Genomic DNA, 7,511 nt, shown 5'->3' on the forward strand with positions numbered 1-7,511 from the left:
AAATGCGTCCTTCAGAGATTTCTATACCATCTGGGCTTTTTCGGTCAAAGGTGCTGTGCCTGTCATTAATTTTGTAGGAAGATGTGATTAGACTCAAGCCCTCAGTAACATTCAAGACTTCCCACTCCATTACCCTTAGACAGGATTTGTATGCTCAGGCAACTTTCAACAGTTATCGGGGAGTAGGGCACTTTTTTTATGTTAGAGATACTCATTAATTCAATTCCTAATCAACTATTTCCAAAGAATCCCTATTTGGCGCCTCTGCCTGAGAATCTAGAATTCACATTAAGCTTATTTTTCATTAAAATAAGAAAATGAAAGTCTATAGTGACTTCAGTGGGTTCACAACCCCTTTTAGAGAAGCTTCATTCCACCGAAGTATGGTGTTTATAACCACTGAAACAAACAATATCTATAAAATATTAGCTTTTAACATAAAGGTTATTAGATACAAATACCACATCTATGGAGGTTGCAACCCTCCCTCCAAGAACTTTTATGAAACAGCTGATATATTCCAGCCTTTTTTAAGGAGAACTTTCTCATCCACGATTTACAGATGGCATCTCTGTCACTGTGACAAGAAGTTAAATGTGACTTAATTTTCTTGTTTGCCTGCTGTTGAAACCAATTGACCTTCAACAAACCCTTCCCCACAAACCGAACAACTTTGAGGGACTGCCTGTGGAGAAAGACTTGAGGTATTAATTGTTGCCCCTCAGTAGGTTCTCCTTTAGTGCCAATGAGAGGAAGAGGAGAAGAAACCAAATCTTTCCCAATATCCATTGGGACAGAGGATCAAAGTTAGAATTTGCAATTACCAGCAGGAAATTAAAAGATGAGTTGCACTGTTTTCAGAAGTGAAATCACTCACTATAATCATTAATGCCAGATAAGGTATAATTATATACACACACACACACACACACACCCCTGCAACTTAACTTGGCAAAGGGGGAAGAATCTTTCACCAATACAGCAGGACAACTGTTCTAATTTTGGGCTGAGATATAAAAGACATACCTTGTTAAAGTGGAGTATATACTTTGTTCCAAAGCAAACACAGACTAACTGTGAGAATTCCTAATCAAGAAAACCTGAGGACCATCATGTATTTTTAGTGAGTTTTGGCACAACAGAACTGCTTGCAATAACTCTCAATGGGTAATGAAGTCTTGGAGAGCAAGTTTTCTGTTTAGCTGTTGGCGTGCATTTTCTTTGCACATATCTGCTCAACTTCGATGTCTAGGCTATTCAATTGTAAAATTACTGTGCAAGCAAAAAATGGAACTTTCCTGTACATGCATGGTAAGCTATTCATAGGCCAAAGTTGTTTAGTGTTACAGCTTGAATGATCTCTAACTCAGATGGGGAAAACCCCATAAACTATAAACAATTAACATTGACTTTTTTTTGATCACTTAGTGTAGGAAAAACAAACCAGAAAACTGTGACAAGTAGGAATCCATTTTTTTTCCTGCACTATGATTAGATGCTAAAATCATATATTTTCATACAAATGTATATATTTGCACCTTACTGTACAGGTACTTCCATGGTTTTTAATAAATACTTTGTACTTCATTACCTTACTGGAATACACTGCATCGGCTTGGACAACACACCTGCATATCCATTTTCCTCTAGAACCCTGAGTTTAATTAACATAGAAATCAACATTACCATTGAAAACACATTCACTGAAATTAAATTCCCATTTTTGCTGTTATGCTGGGTAATGGTTCTTGGGTCTTTTCTGGGTGTTAAAACCTTAATTCTAAAATTTGTTGCTTCATTTTCTGCACTGACCAAATAAAAAACTTAGCAGAATACCAGAATGAAACTGTACATAAACTCATCCGGTGTTTGTGATCATACAAAGTATATAAAAAGATAACAACTGCCAAAGTCTCATCAGAACAAGTATCACTGGCAAATTTATCATATATGTATATACTGAACATACAGACAAAAGACAAAGTGTCGTAATTCAGATGCGCAGAACTCAACCTACTATTCTGCTTCTGATCTCAGTCCTATCCATTCTTCCAGGTCTCACCATCTTGGAACAGCAGCATTTGCCCAGGTGCCAGAGACAATACTCCTGTTTCACAGTAATTGGCAGATCCATGAGAGTATTAAGTTCCCAATCCAAAACTGCCACAATTTTCATCTGATTTCACCTTATTTTTATCTGATCCATCTCATTTTGTGCTAAAAAGGAAATAACATTGAATGTGTAGGAAGCCTAACTTGATGATTTTTCTGGTTTTTCTCTTTCTTGCTCCTGTTGGTCACATTTTCCTCAAACGTATATAAATCTACATTGTCTTTTAGAAAACTGGCAATATGAAATAGATAGGGTCTTTCTGCTACAAACATGCATGGGTCATTTTATTTGGAGCCACATTTACTCAGAGTAAGGACAGCAGAAGAGATACTAGTCATTAATCTGTACCCACTTAACACACTTTTATGTCGGTTTTAAGTTACCTTTCCAGTTATAATGGATAATTTCCTGGGAAGGACATTAGATCATTCAAAACTGCCTTGGCTACAAAATTTTCACCTGATCAAGAGCATTACAGCAATTTCAAAGAACACTGAAGTCAGCTTGCAAGAAGGAAGCAAAGCTGTTCATCTGCTATTTGTGCAATATTTAAATTGGACTTCTGCCAATAAAATGTTAATGACCAAAGATGTGACAATGCTTTGTTGGATACAATGCCTATTTTGTTTTTCATACTGTGATACAGAATTCCTCATAATTATGCATGGCTTACAAGGGGCATAGCTATATGAGCTGTGAGCATCCTTCACTTTGAGATATGGAGAAACATCTTAAAATAAAAAGTTTTGCCTAATAGAATTATCCAAATTGGTCCCTGTTTCCAGTTACCTTCAACACAAATTCACCACCAGGGGAATCAAGGGCACAGCAAATACAGCAGCACTTCCTAAAGTCACAGAAAAATCATGGCCACTTTTGTTTTATAGAGATATCCAAACAGATTTTTTTTGCTTAAGAATTTTGCCCAATTTTTTGCCCAAACTTTGTAGGCAGCCATTATAAATATGGTCACTATATGAAATGTTCCCTGTGCCATACAGCCCTTCCCAGCAAGCTCCAAGAATGACTGATCAGCAAAAAGTCTTTTGTACTTAACGTATTTTAAAACATGTCATTTATAACTAAGCATTCATTCACCAAAATAAAAATGTGCATTAGTCCAAGTTCCTTTGCTTTACTACAGTAGAATGTAAACTCCAAAAGTTGTAAACAAAATATAGTGAACACTTTGCTCCTCACACGTCATGAACAAATTACCAAAATGTGTTGTCTCCTCAGGTGTCAGTTTTTCTGTCTTGCAGTGACTGATGGTTCCCAGTGTTCTTACAGAAACAGATTGATCTTTTTAATGAGCTAGTTTAATAGACTCCAAAATCTCACCGTGGCTGCTCATCCATGTCAGACCATATGCACCAAGGAAAGATTCAGTAAAACACAAAGCTCTGCTGTCAGATTGCTCTGTAAAACCTCACATACAGTAGATTTGGATATGCGGATAAATAACCAGAACTGGAAAATGCATGTGCAAAAATGGTAGAAAAAAATTATATACGTGGATTTTCTTTAACAAAAAATTGCAAAATTGATGCAGCTATGTGCAACACACATGTTCCACTTCCTTTACCTATTCCCTTACTGTATTTTACCTCTACTGGAATTGAGGGCATGCAATTACTTGTGCCCAAAACAAAAACATAAATATGGATAAACACGTGTGTGTGTATGTAATTCTAATATATACCTGTATGTATCACATATACGCCCACATATGCACTGATCTATATATGACACATGTATTAAATACACGTTATATACAGTGGAAAATACATATATCTCTCCCATCTCCCTTGGAAAGGGATATTTACGTTAGTGAGTGACATATCTCCTAGCATCATTATTCTTACTGCATTTAGTTCCCCTGGATATATGTTGCCTTTTAGTATTTTTTTTAATATATTGTATCAACAGAGTCACAACAAACCCTCTGCCCAAAGGATGCTTTGTTATCTTCCAATATATTTTTGTTAGTATATTTGAAAACTGCTTAGAAAACTAACCAAAAGGTGCATTTATTTCCAGATGTTTCCTCTTGCTCCTCTGTAGACAATTAAAATAATGGATAATGTAACCACTATAAAGCCAGACAAGTATTTGGTTTCCATGCTTACTTGCTCTAAGCATCCTCTGCTGGGGACAGTTTTCTATGGGTAATTTACTTACACAGAATCATAGAACCATAAAATAGTTTGGGTTGGAAGGGACCTTAAAGACCACCCAGTCCCAACCCCCCTGCAATGTGCAGGGACACCTCCCACCAGCTCAGGCTGCCCAAGTCCCCATCCAACCTGGCCTTGAACACCTCCAGGGATGGGGCAGCCACAGCTTCCCTGGGAAACCTGTTCCAGTGTCTCACCACCCTCACAGTGAAGAAATTCCTCCTTATGTCTAGTCTAAATCTGCCCTTCTCCAGTTTATGCCCATTGCCCTTAGTCCTATCGCTACAAGCCTTTGTAAACAGTCCCTCCCCAGCTTTCTTGCAGCCCCTTCATGTACTGGAAAGGTTGCTATAAGGTCTCCTCTGAGCCTTCTCTTCTCCAGGCTGAACCATCCCAACTCGCTCAGCCTGTCAAATTATCCAAATTAAAAGTAAGTAAACTCATATTCAGTAAATTTAAGAATTTTTCCAACAGGATCTTGTTCTTCTTACTAAATCTGTAGTACAAATGTTCTTGAGTGCAGAAGAAAACTCATTGAACTTGATTCAGCCAAAACTACCGTGTGAGTTTATTTTTTTGTGTAGCGTTTTTAACAGAGAAATAGGCGTGACTAAACCAGTGACAGGTTTATTCGATAATGCAAAAACCAACTTACTTTTAAGCTCAGGGCACCATTCCAAGGGGTGAGCTGGGCAGCCTTTCTAGGTCTTTCATGACACCAAAGAACCTCAAGGTCAAAAGAATGGATGTTTCTTTCTGAAACGTCACTTCCCCAGAACTGAGGAGCCTAATTTCAAGCGGCAATTGATAGGAGCTACCAGTTGATAGCTTAGGCACCTTGGAGCACACAGGGCAGTGGGACAGACCCTGGGCCCTGGGAATTCAAACACAAGGTCTTGCCCACATCATTAGAAGCTATACTGTCTATCCCTCACCCCAAAAGCTGCATGGAGAGGAACTGAAGACTCCCAGAGCTGGACAGAGCCTAAGAGAGACTTCAGTTGTGGAGGAAAAGTCACTCGCTCACAAGAAGAGACTCCTATGTATTTATACTAAAAAGAAACATGGAGAAAAAAAATCCATAAACCAGACTTAAATTCCTCTAGGTCTAGGCCTCAGCTTTAATTAAAAGATGAAGGCTGACTTGAAAATCCAATATTCTTCTGATCTGTGGTCCCCTTATGGGCTTCTCCCACGTCCTTTTTGCTAAAGGACTAATACAGGGTCTTTTCATAGATAAGTTTTCATACCTGTCTTTACCTGCAACATTCATCACCTTCCACACAACCAGGACTGAAGCTACCATAGGTGAGACTGTGCTTACTACAAAATAACCAAAATTCAATACTGTCAAACTGTGTCTCAAAGAGGGGAAATACTATTCCAGAATGCTAAGGGAAAAAAAAACCAAAGGAAATACTTCATTGCCCATTTTTCGTTTCTGGCCTTATGTGAGAATCGAGTAACACCACTCTCTATTAGCAGGGGAAAAAGTGAGCTACGATTGTCAGGAGAAGCCATATCCTTCTTCAACTCTGCACTCTGCCAAGCAATGCCTAATGGACTTAAGAGATAATCCAATGCTTGTCCATCTACTCGTAGGAAAAATATTGTGTTTGCTACTGACGCTGGACTAGGACATGATGATGTTTAAGTTATTCACAAGATGCTTATGGTTTTAAGAGTCCTTTTTCATATATGTTTTGGTACACCACTCTGCAAAGACTAAGGATATGCAAGAGAACTGCCCTGGCGAACTAAATTTCAGCTTTGAAAATGTTATTTCTTTGCAGAGTAAGAGATGATATGGAAAATGCCTGAAAATTAATGGTCTTTCTTGGATGCAGTTAGCAGGTTTGGGTTAACACTGATGGCGGTTTCAGTTTGGTGTAGTTGTCAGGAAAAAAACGGTGAAAATTCGAGGATACAAGGAAAAGGGCTTCTTTGCTATTGTCTTTTATTTTCTTGCTGGTCCAAAGGGATTTCCCTGAAACTAAAGCAAGCCAATTTCAAATATTTCCACATTTCCATCTATCCAATGGCTACGTTTCTTTAACTTTTACTGTTCACTTCCAGCTATCAGTAGCTTCAAGTTTTACTATGCAGACATTTTCAAGATCTTGCATCTACATCATGAATATCTCACCTTCATATATATTAAAATATTGGGTGGAGGGTTTGTCTAACACCCTCATGAACTTTCAGACTTTGTTTTCTCTATAGGCTTTCCCCACTCAAAAATGTCATCTGTACAAATTTGCAAGCCTTCTTGTCTTTGCACATCTTCATCTTTTTCATGTAAAAAGCACTCAGAATATCCGCCATGCCCTGTGCATGCAGGTAAGAGCATTTAGCAGAAGAGCACTACAAAAGTTTTTCAAACTATAAAATCCATAGCAAACAAGACTAAGTAAAATCCAATATTTGGGTTGCCCAATGGTAATACCTGCATGCTAGTTGAATTTCTAACACTATCACAGGAAAACAGTTAAAAATCAATTACCACAAGAGTATTTTTTCTTGTAACACTAAACAAAGAATTTTATTTAAATAAGAAAAAGGGAAAGTTTCCATATCCCTAAAGCTACTATGCTTCACAAATGCACACTCTCTTGCCCTTCTTCTGCACAGACTCTTTTCTCAGCTCAGCAATAAAACAGATTTCAGTGAATATTACTCCTGCTTGGAAGAAATACCCTTATGGATATTGGATCTATGCATACAGAAACATGGCACATCAGAAGGAGTCAAAGTCCTGACTGCACTCTAGAGCTTGCCTTGTGCTCCCCAATGACTGCCTAGACACTCTCCCCATATTTACTGTGTAATCCAACAAAACCTCAGATACAAAGAAATTGCACATGGAGCTGGAGCGATCTGCTGCTCAATGCAAAGAATGACTATGCACCAAATACTGTCACCATGGCACTGGTGACTGGCCAGTATTATTTCCACATATATATGATCAGAGCACGTCATCAGACAATTCAACTGCTTGAGTCCATGTGTGCAGATATCTATATATCTAGATATATACATATACATACACACAACACAAAGGTAATTTGGACATTGCACAGCTGTAATGAGGGCTGGACCTGCACCCAGGGAACACCATTCCAGTCCCTCGCCAGGCACCCACCCACACACTCCTCTCCCCTGCTAACAGAACTGGACTTGTCCAACCCATAGGACATTTCTGAGCAAGGTGTTAAAGGAGC

The 7,511-nt window shown here is 38.4% G+C and overlaps 1 protein-coding gene across 6 annotated transcripts in view; it reads right to left on the reverse strand.

Annotated features, from left to right (window-relative positions):
- Positions 1 to 7,511, reverse strand: part of RUNX1T1 (RUNX1 partner transcriptional co-repressor 1) — a 110,617-nt gene that overhangs the window by 28,457 nt on the left and 74,649 nt on the right. The gene's annotated exons all lie outside the window — the stretch shown is intronic.

The sequence above is a fragment of the Phaenicophaeus curvirostris genome, chromosome 3, assembly GCF_032191515.1.
Source record: "Phaenicophaeus curvirostris isolate KB17595 chromosome 3, BPBGC_Pcur_1.0, whole genome shotgun sequence".
Taxonomy (NCBI): Eukaryota; Metazoa; Chordata; class Aves; order Cuculiformes; family Cuculidae; genus Phaenicophaeus; species Phaenicophaeus curvirostris.